This window comes from Aquarana catesbeiana, linkage group LG03, assembly GCF_042186555.1.
Source record: "Aquarana catesbeiana isolate 2022-GZ linkage group LG03, ASM4218655v1, whole genome shotgun sequence".
NCBI classification, from domain to species: domain Eukaryota; kingdom Metazoa; phylum Chordata; class Amphibia; order Anura; family Ranidae; genus Aquarana; species Aquarana catesbeiana.
In genome coordinates this window covers 642,264,212-642,279,798 of record NC_133326.1, presented here as the reverse complement: position 1 = coordinate 642,279,798, position 15,587 = coordinate 642,264,212, and positions in this window count along the sequence as shown.

Below are 15,587 nucleotides of genomic sequence, written 5' to 3'. Positions count from 1 at the left end.
GCTACGACGGTGCACGCGCGCCCCCTAAGCTGCGTGACGTACACAAAATCACGTACAGGTACGTGATTTTGCGCTCCCGGGCAGTCCGGAAGCAGTTTAAGCAGAACTCCACTTTTGTTGAGAAAAAAAACATTGCCCTCTGGGTGATCCATGTACATTACAAGGATTTTAACAAACTTTGTTGCAGATTCCTACCTTTTGTTATTCTGAAGAAATCACTGTGTGTTCCTCTGTGCCCCTATGCTGAGTGAGTCTAATTGGAGTGGTTTCATAATTATCAACCAGCTGCTGCAGAATCAGGGCTCTAATGAGGAAAGTGGTAGGATCTGCATCCCTTTAGATGTTATCTCCTATTGGGAGTATCAAAAATGACATTTCCATTGCAGGGGATGCCAAAAATCTGACTTGAATCTTAGTGCAGACTTCTGAGAAAATCAGTGAGCCAATCACACAAGCAGGAAATTATGTTTCTGGGGGGCATTCTGTACACATTGTGTATAAAGAACACCTAGAGGTAGCCGTATTGCATTGCACCTTACAGAAAATTACATAACTGCAGACTAAAAAGGAAAGTTAATTTTTAATAACATTCAATTACAATGGGACTTGTGTCGCAATTGTATACGCTATATTATTATTATTTTTTTAATTTGCTATTTTTTTCCCATGAAAGTAGAGTTACCCTTTAAATATAACTTTATATAGAATTTGATCTGTGCCCCCAACTGCACCCCATCCCTCTGCAGCTTGACAGTCAAGATTGATGACAGATCTCTGTACGGCCAGTTTGAACGCTTCCCTTACTTATGACATTGCCTCCTCAGCCCTGCCCATCACATCGTATCTCAGGGTCAATGCACTCATTGCGCAATAGGAAGCATGTGTCATGCAAGAGTGATTGGCAGAATGGTTCTTCCTGAACAATGACATGTGGTTGTAAAGTTAGCTTTGTTTAAGGAGGTAATAATCATGGGCGGATCCAGAGCCTAGTCTCAGGAGGGGCACTGCCAGAAAATACGTTTTTTTTGCGGACAATTTATCAGGGAAATGGCAGTTGTTGGTGCTTTAATCATCCCGGCACCATGGTTGTTATGGTGTCAGGATGATTGAAGCGCATTATTTCTATTAATACATTGTAATATAAAATGAAATCATTCAACTCACCATAATGCAGAAACAGTGGGAACCCCAAGCGTGTGACTTGCCACCATTGCCTGCCACATTTTGTGGATTTTCACTTGCCTGCCACCAGATGCAAATTGGCACCTGCCACATGTTGCGCATTGTCACTTGCTACGTCACCTGCCACTAGATGCGGATTGTCACTTGCCACGTCATCTGCCACCAGATGTGGATTGTCACGTTCCAGGTAAGGTGGTGTTTTGCTTGTCTCTTGTTTCTTTGTCCCAGAGACAGGCAGCAGAGAGATAATGTAATCTCCCTGCTGCCAACACTACCTGCACAGTGAGGGCAGAAGTTACTGCAGAGATGTGGGGGCGGTGAGAGATGATGTTATCCCTCTGCTCCCCTGCCCGTCGGCTCGCTGATTGGCCAGCCGCCCCCACCCACACACCTAGCCTGCTCAGTCTCACCCTCCCATCCACACACGGAGCCACCCGGCAGCCCGGCCAATCCGCTCTCTCACCCGCTTGCCTGCCCGCCCTCCCGCGGAGCCGCCCACTCTCTTATCCACCCGCGGCGGGGCCGCCTGCTCTCGGAGCTGCCCGCGGAGCTCACCCGCCTGGCCTGCAACAGATTTCTCGGGGTGACAATTGCCCCGTTGCCCCCCCCCTGGATCCGCCCCTGGTAATAATGGGGTCCATTGACATGACACATGCAGGTTGTCTGCAAGAAGCTTTAGACCAGCGGTTGCCAACCAGTGGTCCATGGATGGTCCATGAAAACATTTTTGTGGTCCCCAGGGGTTCTGCTGCAAATCAACATTGTGGTCAATGTTGTTTCCAGTGTTGTTCTCAATGCGCACTGACAGTCACTACTGTCAGTGCGCTTTGATACACAATACCTCCTCTGTAGTTCCACTTCCTGTGAACTTAGAGGGAGGCGCCGGGAGCAGTGCAGAGAGCAGGAGGTGATCCAGGGGGAGGGGGGCAGAGAGCCGGAGCATTGTGTGTGTGTGTGTGTATAAGGCAGCAGTGTGATCCAGGGGAAGGGGGGCAGAGAGCTGGAGCATTGTGTGAGTATAAGGCAGCAGTGTGATCCAGGGGAAGGGGGGCAGAGAGCTGGAGCATTGTGTGTGTATAAGGCAGCAGTGTGATCCAGGGGGAGGGGGGCAGAGAGCCAGAGCATTGTGTGTGTGTGTGTGTGTGTGTGTGTATAAGGCAGCAGTGTGATCCAGGGGAAGGGGGGCAGAGAGCTGGAGCATTGTGTGTGTATAAGGCAGCAGTGTGATCCAGGGGAAGGGGGGCAGAGAGCTGGAGCATTGTGTGTGTATAAGGCAGCAGTGTGATCCAGGGGGAGGGGGGCATTGTGTATATAAGGCAACAGTGTGATCTAGGGGGAGGGGGGCACAGAGCTGGAGCATTGTGTGTGTATAAGGCAGCAGTGTGATACAGGGGAAGGGGCAGAGAGCTGGATCATTGTGTGTGTATAAGGCAGCAGTGTGATCCAGGGGGAGGGGGGCATTGTGTGTATAAGGCATGTGAAATTCATATTAGTGGTTTACGGGATTCAAAACTGTGAGTTTTGTGGTCCGTGAGGTTTGAAAGATAGGCGACCACTACTTTAGGCACAGTGAGCTTGTTTAACTTTTAATAAGTATTGCATGCATTCTTAGTAACTTTTCTTTACACATAAAAAGAATTCAACGTGATTTAAATAATCTAGTTAATGCATATTAGTATTTTTTTCTATTAAATATTTTCAACTATGTCAATAGGAGCAGCCTTATTTTTTCAATAAATATTCAGACCTACACAGAGGTTTTACTTTACTGCTCTTTCTCACGCTGGATATTTACAAGTCAGCTGATTCGTTGAAAGCCATGCACCCCCATATGGCTGATATGTTATCTCAACTTTGGCTGACTGAGGCTGAGTCAAATACAAAGCTCCCTCTAGTGCACATACGTCAAACACAAAGCCCACAGACTGAATCTGGCCCACCAGGCCATTTCATGTGGCCTTCACACCTCTCCTGCAGCTGCGGCATCCCCCTCATCTCTGCTCTTTCCTTGCCTCAGCTGTCGGCAGCAGAGATGAGGATAGAACTCCACTAGATCCTTCTCTTCTCCGTGATAGGCTTGGCTCTGCCACCCCCCCCCCCCCGTCTCAGCAGATAAGCTTGGCTCTAATACCGCCCCCCCCCCCGCCTCAGCAGTCAACAGCAGAGAGAAGGACAGAACTTCTCCTACAGATCCTGTGCCTCTCCTACAGATCCGAAGCACCCCCTCATCTCCGCATCTCCGCCTCCCCTGATCTCAGCATTCAGCAGACTTCGGCAGCTGACTCCAGCCCTCCTCTGGTCCTCCTCCAGACTCTGCACTTTCTGCTTCCCAGCTTCACCCCCATCTTTTTCCTGGCATCGGCACAAGGTAAGGGGTATACACTGTGATATAAGGGAGAGTGGGGGACTCTTGATTCTGATGATGGGGGGAGGGGGCTCTGAACATCTAGCCTTACAGATACAATCGCCCCATTGAGGGCAACCATAATGCTGATACAGCCCACAAGGATATTGAGTCTGATACCCCTGCTCTAGTGGTTGATTGACAAATCTTTGCATTTAATACAATAATAAAAACATTGAACATAAAGCACATTTATATTGGAATTTACAGCAAAAATAATTCATGATATGCTCAAAAGAAATACACTTTACCTTTCCTTCAATATTCAACATTTCCATACAGTTGGGTAGGTTTAGAAAAGATAATACAATTCTTTTACAACGCAGGAATGTATTTCAGAACATAGATAAGGAACAACACTGATATGGAAACCATTTTTTAGCACCATAGTGCACTTTTTGCTCTTTTGTAGCTGTGTGATTTTCTTTGGCATTGCATCTTTCATGTTTCTCACATCAGTGACAGAGAAAGAGAGAGAAATGGAAGGTGGCCAGAAAAGACATTCCTGTGGAAGGAGTCACTACATTTTATCCGATTCCTGCCCAATATGGGTTTGTACATCTCTAGCTCTGGGAGCAGACCTGGGAGTGGTATTCCACGCACCCCGTACAAACTGCCCAGTTATTCCTGAACAATATATTCAACATTTTTCAGAGAGTTATGTCCTAAATAGACAAACAGTAATTGTGGAAAGTACAGTAACCCATAATCTAGTATCCAGTAAGAGATAATGTGAGAGTAACCCGTGTATAAAATTCTTGTTGATCAAAGCAACCAATTAAAGCCCAACCCCAGACAAAGTATTAAAAAAAAATATTCCCTAGCCAATAACATTTTTTTTTTTACTTTGACTGCAATCCTCACCTCCATTCTGCCCACCCATGTAAAACCATGTCAGAGGGTGTCATTGAGTGTGAGTAGGCGTATCGTGGTGCAACACTCATAGGATGTAACAGCGATGCGTAGTAACAGAAAGTCTCAGGTGTGCCAACTGCATCTGTTTTAAGGAACGAACTGTGGCCTGACTGGTCGTACCCAAGTGGGGCAGCTTCCAAGTAGGATGACAAGTCCCTACACTTTCCCTACTTGACTGGAACATTTCCATGTTGCTAAGCACTTTCCTGACAGATGGGTGACCTGTCCCCACACGCGAATTGTGCACCAAAAGCAGGAGCTAGAGTCTTAAATAGACTCTGCCTGACCTAAGATGGGCGCCAAAGTCACATTGAATGCTGCCTCTCTGTGACCGAGAAAACCATAGAGGAACTCGGTTCCTCTCTACTTCCTCCTCCACCTGCATTGCTGCTGTGGATGAACATCACCTGCATGGAGAAAATACACCTGATTAACTTACCGTGTTAGTGTTGCTATCCGCATAATTAAAGTGGAGTTCCACCCAAAGGTGTAACCTCCGCTTATTTGCTTCCCCCCCTCCCCCTCCGGTGCCACATTTGCCACCTTTCAGGGGGAGGAGGGAACAGGGACCTGTTTTTGACAGGTTCCCGTTCTTACCTCCGGGAGATGGCGCCTACCCTCGGAAGTTCAGCCCCCCTCCTCCTTTCTCCGCAGCTGGACAAGTTAGAAAGCGCAGCGCGCATCATGCATGTGCAGTAGGGAGCCAGCCGTGAAGCCGGTCTGGTTTCCCTTAGTGAAGATGGCAGCGGCAGCACCCGACAGCCGTTCCGAAAATCGTCTGGGGTGCCGACATCGTGGGCTCCCTGGACAGGTAAGTGTCCATATATTAAAAGTCAGCAGCTACAGAATGTAGCTGCTGACTTTTAATTTTAATTTTTCCCCAGGCGGAACTCCTCTTTAAGGACTGCCCAATGGCAGGAAAATATCTGCAAGGGAAGAGGACCCTAATGTCATGTGTTTGGCCTGAATACTTCAGAAAAAAAAAAATACAGTGGTGGGGGACTCAGTACAGGGTTTAGATTTAGGTTGCAGAAATAAGTTGTAAGCTAACCTAAGATCACAGATGATATAGCAGGGTAAAATTGGCCAGCAGAAGGACAGTTTTATTGAGCAAGACTGAGCCAAAATATACTAGAGATACAGGACACAGGCAGGAATTAAGCAATTGCATAGGATATCATATAGCAGAGGATACAGCAGTGTAAAATTGGCCAGTTGGCCAGTGGCAGGACAGGTTTATCCAGAGAGAACACGCTCAAGCGATGTATGCCTATCTTTTTATTTTTACTATAGGGATGAGGGGGTGTGGTAAATGTGAGTGCTCCAAGGACAAATGGTCAACAACAGCATTTTTATTCTCCAATAAAATCCATATATATCCACTACTTAAAGTGGAGTTCCACCTATTTAAAAGTCAGCAGCTACGAAAAGTGTAGCTGCTAAATAATAATAAACAGACACTCACCTGTCTTACGGTCCAGTGATGCGGCCCCCCGAAGCCTCGCTTTTCTCCCCCTCCTCTCTGCCGCGCTGGCATTGCAAGTGTGGGGGGTGCCCGGCTGTGGCTTCACAGCCAGGCGCGCACTGTGCATGCGTGAGCCATGCTGCGCGTTATGAATGGCCAGGCAATCTGGGACCTGTGACGTGTCCCAGAAGAATGCAGGGATAGAGAGGGGAGAGGTGAACTTCCTTCCGGCGCCACGGCGCCAGGAGAGGAAGTAGGAGCTGGGCACCTGTGAAAACCAGGTACCCACTCCCCCCCCACCAAAAAAAAAATGACAAGCCACGAGTACTTAAAGCGTAAGTTCCATTTTTGGGTGGAACTCCGCTTTAATGGCCTTTTAATCTATTTTTCATGAAACTGTTTCTTAGTGTGTTTTTCCGCCTCCTTCATCTCCTGAACCTCTCCTTTTCCCTACATTTCTACATATAGTGGGAGCATGAAAAAACAAACATAGCCATCTTCTAACAAAAAGTCAGCTCACAGCAGAAAATTTGCAGCTATAACAGCTTCACCTCTTCTGGGAAGGCTGTCCACAAGGTTTAGGGGTGTGTCTATAGGAATGTTTGACCATTCTTCCAGAAGTGCATTTGTGAGGTCAGGCACTAATGTTGGATGAGAAGGCCTGGCTCACACTTTAATGTGAAGGCCAGTCAAGTTCCTCCACTCCAAACTCGACAAAGTTGCACAAATCATCCAACTATGGGGCACACATGTTTCCTCCTTTTGTGAATGACTTTTCGCCGCTAACCATGCACTCATTCCACTGTTCTCGAATGCGATCTTTAAATGGCTTGTTTAGGCACACATCCAGTGGCTGTACCCACAATGTCAATCCTGCAGGAATAACCACCGCATCTGTGTTTATTCTTGTCAGCCTTTCCTTTGTGCTGGGAGTTAAATGAGCCCTGAACATATCCCACACCAGTAGGCCACGTTCTCGTTGAAGACCACCTGGTCGCCTACTCCATACATTTTCAAGTCGTAGCTTTACCCCTTCTTCATCCATCCAGCCTTTTTCATTCACATGTACAAAAACTCCAACAGGGAACTTGATTTTCGACATTGTTTTTCTTTTGAAAATAATCATTGGTCTTAGTTTGGCGCCATCAGCTTGAACATGCTAGTACCACTGTAAAGCTGGACTTCTCATGTCCTGTTGTTTTAATTAACATCGTTTTTGCATCTTTTGAATTGACTGTTTTATTTCCAACCATATCGAAATTCATAGGAGTTTCATACATATTTCTGATCTGACTTAACGCATAGTCGTGTTTCTTGAGCTGCTGTATTACATATCGATGGAAATTACTTACTTTGCCATCGAGATCTGCAGGTAATTTTTGTTCAATTTTGGTCTTTTGCCTCAGTACCAGATCATGCCTCTCCAAGAACCTTGTACACCAGGATATAGTGGCCTTAAATCCTTTGCTGTGATCTGGGTTTGATTTGGCTCACTGAAGTACAAAAATCCGTATATTGTTTTGTGTCACTACAAAACCATTGTGACGATGCTCATGCACCATGTCTGCTACATGCTTTTCCAGTTCTGGCCAATGTGGGGTGCCTCTTCCTTAATGAACATTTACCCCTTGGCATACTCTTTAATGCATCTTACTTTGCTTTCCAGTCTGAGACCATCTTTTTTGTTACTTCATACTGTCTTTCAGCAGCGCAGTAATTATGTTCCTTGGCAAAGTTTACAACGTTGAGCTTGAAACTGGCTTCATGTTTCCTTCTTCTTGCTGGAGCCATGATGGGGTCCCATAGCTCTCAACTGTCCCTGATTTCGAGGGACTGTCCCTGATTTGGAACAAAGTCCATCTGTCCCTCATTCCTCCTCATTTGTCCCTCATTTTGGTCTGATCTATATAGATGTATATAAAATGCACTTTTTATCTATCAAAAAGTGTTTTCCAGCTCTAAACCTTTCATCTGATTTCCAAATTGCTGCATTTGTAAATTCCAAAAGCCAATATAAAGGAATAGTAGTGGTAAAAAAAAGGAATTGTGGTTTTAACCAATCTTGTTTTTTTGTACAATTCTCCTTTAAGGGGGCGTGGCAAGGAGTGTGTCCTATGCCTGCATACTTTTGCTGATAGGTGTCCCCTCATTCCCATCTCAAAAAGTTGGGATGTATGGGGTCCTGTCTATCAGCCATTTCACACCAATATGAAATCTGTCAGGTATTACCACTGTATTATCACTGTTATGAAATCAAAAAGGAAAATGGTGAATTACAAGTCCCAGAGATCCCACAATTGGTAGGCAGCAACAATGGCCAGTGAATCCTCTCCTCCAAAGCACCAGAAATCATATTATATAAAGGGGAGATCTGGAGCTGGATGTGCAGTAATACTGCATGTACAGTAGCGCCAGGTACACTGCAGAATACAGTATACACCGCTGAGCCAATCACGGCAAGCGATGTATTTTTATTATTCTATTAATGAATACAAAGCCTGCTCGGATTGGCAGAGCCAGAGGCTGTGACATCATCAGGTACCCATCCCCGCTTCCGAGAGATTTCACCGCGGCAGTATCACTCGGAAGTTCGGCCCCTTCCTCCTTCCCCTACCGCCAGGCAGAAAGCAGAAAGCGCAGCGCACTTTGCGCATGTGCAGTAAGGAACCGGCTGTGAAGCTGAAAGACTTCACTGCTGGGTTCCCATATTACCAAAGGCGGCAGCACCTGAGAGCCTTAGCAAACATCGGCTGGGGTGCCAACATTGCTGGATTCCAGGACCGGTAAGTGGCCTAATATTAATTGTAGTCAGAGTCTTCGAGTGAGAAAGTGATACTCCTAAGCACCAAGGCCTGAGGTGTGCCTTGGCCTGACTGGTCAGTATGCCTGAAAAGAGGGCATACCCTGAATGTAATAAAAAGTATTATGAGTATGTATGAAGATTGGGGAAAACGGGTGGGTGGGAACCCAGAAATGCAGACGAGCCCTGGCCTGACAGAGGAAGAGGCTTAAATAGCCCTCTCAGACTCCTCGCACAAATACAGGCTAGCCTCCGGCTAGCCTTTACACTTGTAGTCAGAGTCTTCGAGTGAGAAAGCGATACTCCTAAGCACCAAGGCCTGAGGTGTGCCTTGGCCTGACTGGTCAGTATGCCTGAAAAGAGGGCAAAAAGACAAATTTAGGTGAAGAAGGGAAGGTAACAATCCATCAAGTGGAGTAGCGCGCCCGGATGGCAACAGTATATATCCGATAAGTGTCCGCTATGACAGGAGAACCCCCCCCCCCGACTCCTGACTTGGCAAAGAGACAGAATCCCCTATAGAACCTGCGAAGCTACCCAGAACCCAACTAAACGTCCCTTGAATGATTGGATAGAGCCTGAAGCCCGAAACGGTCCAGACATGAGAATGAACTGCTTGTGAATGAGAGGATAAGTGGGGGAAGGGGAGCATTGGCTGTCCCGAGGAGCCCCTGCAAAATGATAGCCGAGAAGATCGAAACTTCAAACGGACACCAGTGAAGTGCTCAGTGAAACCCCCCCGAACCCTGGCCTACCCATATTGGTATGGGGAAGTGCGAGGGTGAGTGCCAAAGGACAACTGACAGGAGTTCAAAATGCTAAATACCTGAAGGATGTGATGGAGTAGGTGGATGAGGCCCATGCACTATGGCAATAAGCATTGTCAACATGGAAAAACCATGCCAGACACAGAATACTGGTCCCACCTGATTCGATCAGGTCGTGCTTCAGCCTGTGACCTGGCAACCGAGTCTGAATCCTGAACCGAGGAAGGAGGGCCAGACTCCACCCCAGGAAAATAAGTCCCATGGCATGAAACAGTCATACCCAAAGTGACTGAAACCCCCCTACCTGGAACCGGCTGGGGAACGGAAAAGATGACTGGATTGAAGTCCCTGAGCAGTCTTCCAGGCCACATCCTAGACAAGAGATCAGAGCCGAGAGTGGAATCCAGAATCATGACGACGTTTGGCCAAACCTACCACTTAAGGACCAACAAGGGGATGATGGATGCCAATACAGCCCAACCTGAGAAGACGAACAAGAGAAATGACAGACAAGACATGAGAACAACAACGCCCCTCTGTGTCTACCCAAGTATGGGAACATGAGCAGAATTGACAAGACCACTGCGCGTAAATGAACCTGATGACGGACTCCCCCACCCTCGTGTAAGTAGTGAGTGAGCCCGAGTAACCTGCCGCGCAGAGACAGGTAATTAACTGAAAACTCAGGGCTGGTGTACCCACAGACCGTGGTGGGTAATCGTACAGGTGTGTTGAATGAACGTGCATTGTATGACGTATGGTATACGGGCGAGAAGATTGTGGTCAACAATCATTAACAAACGAAACCTCAGCCCTTATGGATCTGTAGACGTGACAGATCCTGACATGTGAGCCCTAGCTAACTGACCCAGGTACAAACATGAACAAAAAATGATGAGACATGACAAACAGTGAAGAGGAAAACAGCTACATGACGTGACTGAATAACAATGCCCCTCTGAGAAATGCTGAGGCTGAAATGCTATGGCAGAAATGCTGAGACTGAATGCTGAGGCAGAAACATAATGACAGAAAAACCTGGGGCAGAAATGCAACGCTGAGGCAGAAATGCCACGACAGAAACGCTGAGGCAGAAATGCCATGATAGAAACCCTTACCAGGCCACATTTAAAGTCCCAAGGGATGGAACAGTTGGCCTTACCAGGCCACAGGTTCACTCAAAGTCCCTTAATCCCCCATTTTTAATTCTAATATTATGACAGAAACCCTGGGGCAGAAATGCCATGACAGAAACCCTGGGGCAGAAATGCCATGACAGAAACCCTGGGGCAGAAATGCCATGACAGAAACCCTGGAGCAGAAATGCCATGACAGAAAATCCTGGGGCAGAAATGCTCTGACAGAACGCTGAGGCAGAAATGCGATGACAGAAATCCTGGGGCAGAAACACTGGGGCAGAAATGCCATGACAGAAACGCAATGACAGAAACGCTGATACTGAAATACTGATGGCAGAAATGCAAAGACAGAATCCTGGGGCAGAAACGCTATGACAGAAATGCTGAGACTGAATGCCGAGACAGAAAAAGTTGAGACCTAACGCCGAGCCAGAAATGCTGGGGCAGAACACTATGACAGAAAACGGCATGACCGAATAAAGAAAAACGCCATGACAGAAATCCTGGGGCAGAGACGCTATGACAGAATTCCTGGGGCAGAGACGCTATGACAGAAATCCTGGGGCAGAGACGCTATGACAGAAATCCTGGGTCAGAAACGCTATGACAGAAATCCTGGGGCAGAAACGCTATGACAGAACCCTGGGGCAGAAACGATATGACTGAAATGCCGAAACTGTACGCCGAGACAGAAACGCCGGGGTAGAAGGCTATGACAGAAATGCCTGGGCAGAACGCTAAGATGGAAATGCTAGGGCAGAACGCTAAGACGGAAATGCTGAACGCTTATGACAGAAATGCTAGGGCAGAACGTAAAGACAGATATGCTGAACGCTATGACAGAAATGCTGAACGCTATGACAGAAACGCTGGGCAGAACGCTATCACAGAAATACTGAACGCTATGACAGAAACGCTGGGCAGAACGCTACGACAGAAATGCTGAACGCTGTGACAGAAATGCTGAACGCTGTGACAGAAATGCTGAACGCTAAGACAGAAACGTTGAATGCTATGACAGAAATGCTAAACGCTATGAAAGAAATGCTGGGCAGAACGCTATCACAGAAATGCTGAACACTATGACAGAAATGCTGGGTAGAACGCTATCACAGAAATGATGAACGCTATGACAGAAACGCTGGGCAGAATGCTACCACAGAAATGCTGAACGCTAGACAGAAGTGCTGAATGCTATGACAGAAATGCTGGGCAGAACGCTACGACAGAAATGCTGGGGCAGAAACAACATGACAGAAACAATGGGGCAGAACGCCATGACAGAAATGCTGGGGCAGAACGCTACAACAAAAATGCTGAGGAAGAAACGCTATGACAGAAAAAAACGCTATGACAGAAATGCTGGGCAGAACGCTATGACAGAAATGCTGAACGCTATGACAGAAATGCTGGGCAGAACACTATCACAGAAATGCTGAACGCTATGACAGAAATGCTGGGCAGAACGCTATCACAGAAATGATGAACGCTATGACAGAAACGCTGGGCAGAACGCTACGACAGAAATGTTGAACGCTAGACAGAAGTGCTGAACACTATGACAGAAATGCTGGGCAGAACGCTATGACAGAAATGCTGGGGCAGAAACACCATGACAGAAACAATGGGGCCGAACGCCATGACAGAAATGCTGGGGCAGAACGCTACAACAGAAATGCTGAGGCAGAAACGCTACAACAGAAATGCTGAGACAGAAACGCTATGACAGAAAAACAAACGCTGAGACTAAACGCCTAAACAGAAACGCTATAACAGAAAACCTGTGCCGAAACGCTATAACAGAATTCCTGGGGCCGAAATGCCACGATATGACTGAAGCGGTGGATGCCCGGGAGGCGTACGGGGATCCCCCCCCACATGATGCCCCACGTAAATACCGGGAGGTGAGCAGTCGAGTGAGCGACCCCCACCCCCCCATGAGAACTGGGAGGCGTGCGGGCGTCCCCTCCATGATGCACTGCGTGGTACCAGGGAGGTGAACTGGTGGGTGAGTGGCAAGTGGGTGGGTGGAGGATGGATGTATGGACGGATGCCCCCCCTCCCCCCCGGCAAGAGAGCCGGGAGAAGTGGGCGGGCAGCACCCTGGACAGATGGAGCTGTGGGGAAAGTGGGTAGTTGGAGGATGGATGAACGGACAGACGACCCCCCTCCCCTGCGGCGTGAGCGTCGGGAGAAGTGGGCGGGTGGCCCCCATGGCGCTGTCAGTAACAGAGAGATGATAGAGAGAAGCGGGCGGCGCCCCCCAACTATGCGGGATTGCACCCAGCTACGGTGATGGATGGATGGACGCCCCCCCCGGCATGGGAGCCGGGAGAAGCAGGCGGGCGGGCAGCACCCTGACCAGATGGATCCGTGGGAAAAGAGGGTGGGTGGATGATGGATGGATGCCCCCCCCCTCCCCCCAGCATGAGCGCCGGGAGAAGCGGGCGGCCCCCACAGTGCTGGCAGGCACACGAGGATGAAAGGGAGAAGCGGGCAACGGCTAAGGTAATGGACAGATGCCCCCGCTCCTCCTGGCATGAGCGCCGGGAGAAGCGGGCGGACAAATTGTCACTCTTCTTTTGTTTATAGCGCAAAAAATAAAAACCGCAGAGGTGATCAAATACCACCAAAAGAAAGCTCTATTTGTGGGGAAAAAAAGGCCATCAATTTTGTTTGGGCATTTGTCAGTTAAAGCGACGCAGTGCCGTATCGCAAAAAAGGGCCTGGTCATTGAGCAGCCAAATCTTCCGGGGATGAAGTGGTTAATCACCACTGGATTTTTGTTTTGTTTTTGCTATATAAATTAAAAAATACCAAACATGTTGGAAAAAAAAAAAGTTTTTTTTCCTTTGCTTTTTATTGTAGAATTTTGTCTACAAACTGCGGTGTGTATATATATCTAAAAAAAGTTCTGATGTACTGATGTCCTATCTAATTTCTGGAGGCCCTAAAAAGCCAGGACAATACAAAACAAAGGACAAAAAAATGACCCCCTTTTGGAAACCTCAATGTATTTAGTAAGAGGCATGGTAAATACATTATTTTAAAAAAATGTTCTACATTGTTTTATATACTATGAGCAATGTGATGTTACCATAATGACACTGTACTAATCTGGGGAGGGGATCAGGATTTTGTTTACACTCTGATTGCTCATAATAGTGATGATCACTGTCATAAGCAACTATTTTTATAAATGGCATCCATTATGTACAATTGTGATGGCTGTGATTGGGCACAGCTTTCACATGGTACAGCTGCGCTATGATTGGCCCTGTCTGTACCATGTGATCACTGTGGCCAATCACAGAGCTCACAATAATACACAATGAATGGTTATGAATGAAAGCCATTTATTGTGGACATTTGACATGTGATCGCTGTGATTGATCACAGCAATCACATGGTACCCGGCCAGCCAGGTATAACGAGCTGTCATCAACTGTGTCCGTTGGACACAGCGGGTGATAGAATGAGCAACAGCACAGCCTCCAGTGCGCATAGGAGGTGTGCACCTGGAAGTTGTCAAAAGACATCAACCCAGGAGTTAGAAGCTCCCACTCTGGAGCAACTGCACTTGCACAGTACATAGTCTTTAGTAATTCAACCCCAGTGTGTCAGTGAATTGGAAGCTGTTGTAAGGAAAGCATAGGGAAACTGCATAGAGAGAGATTAGGGTCGTGGTTTGGAAACTGTACAAGTTATGATTGCTAGCTCTTTGGGCAACCAACCCATTTGCTGCCTTTTTGTTCTTTTTGGGGCTTTTTTGTTTTTCATTTTATTTTATGGTTAAAATGACGCCACATTTAGCCTAGCTTTGCCTTATATTTTTAATGCTTTGTTTTTCCAGATGTCTTCAGATGTCTTCAGGCAAGTCATGTGACAGGTATGGTCATTGTCCTCTTCGGATCTATTCCCGGCAGTGAGAGGTCCTAATAAAGCAAGGAGTGGCACTTAGCTGATGACATCATTACACTGTCAGTGTAGGGCCAGTGTAGGCCCCTATTGTGAGGTCCTACAGGAGGCGGGTCCATGACACCCAGCACTCACAGAGCATCCTCGAATCTGGAGATCTGGGGCTGGAAATAACACCCCCCCATACTCTATATTTGGAAGGATGTACTCCAACAATTGTTTACTTGAAAAAAAAAAACTCAAATAGCTGATCGGCAGTCTAAAGAGTTTTGAACAAATAAGCCATATATGTGAAAAAAATATCAGCTGTATACCGAAACAGGTAGGTGAAGAAAGAAGAAGAGACTCATTTATTTATTTATGTGCACCACTCTCATAGTGGAATAGTGCTTAAAGTCTATGAGGTTGCAAAAACCTCTTGAAGCAGGTTAAATACACCTGCCAATGCATTCACAATGATCTCAGAAGAGACCCCGAGACTGACGTTAAACTAATACCAATGGAGTAAGCCCAAAGCCTGTCATCACAGGCCCTAACTGTGACATCATTTCAAAAGCTCAAGCAAAAACTGTTGCGAAATGCGCCAATCCACCAAAAGTCCTTGCCCCCCCGCAGCCTTCTGGGACATGTCAGGTTCCTGAAGGCTTCCCACAGTAAACATGATGGTGAACAGCGGCAAAGAATCGGTTCGGGCGAGGACGGCGCTGGACTCCAGGACTGGTGAGTGTTCTTTTATTAAAAGTCAGCGGCTACAGTATTTGTAGCCGCTGACTTTTAATTTTTTTGCAGACAGGGCGAAGAACCAATTTAAAGAAACAAATAAAATTGACCAAAAATCTCAACAGTACCTCCTTAAAAAACAGTATTACATTCAACCACTAGGTGGCAGGCACAAACCTTTTAAATTGGATTAATGCAGTTCCATGAATTGGGGTGATGACTGCTGTGGATATTTCTCTTAGTAATAGGAAGAGTTTGGAATTACAGTTTTTTCATG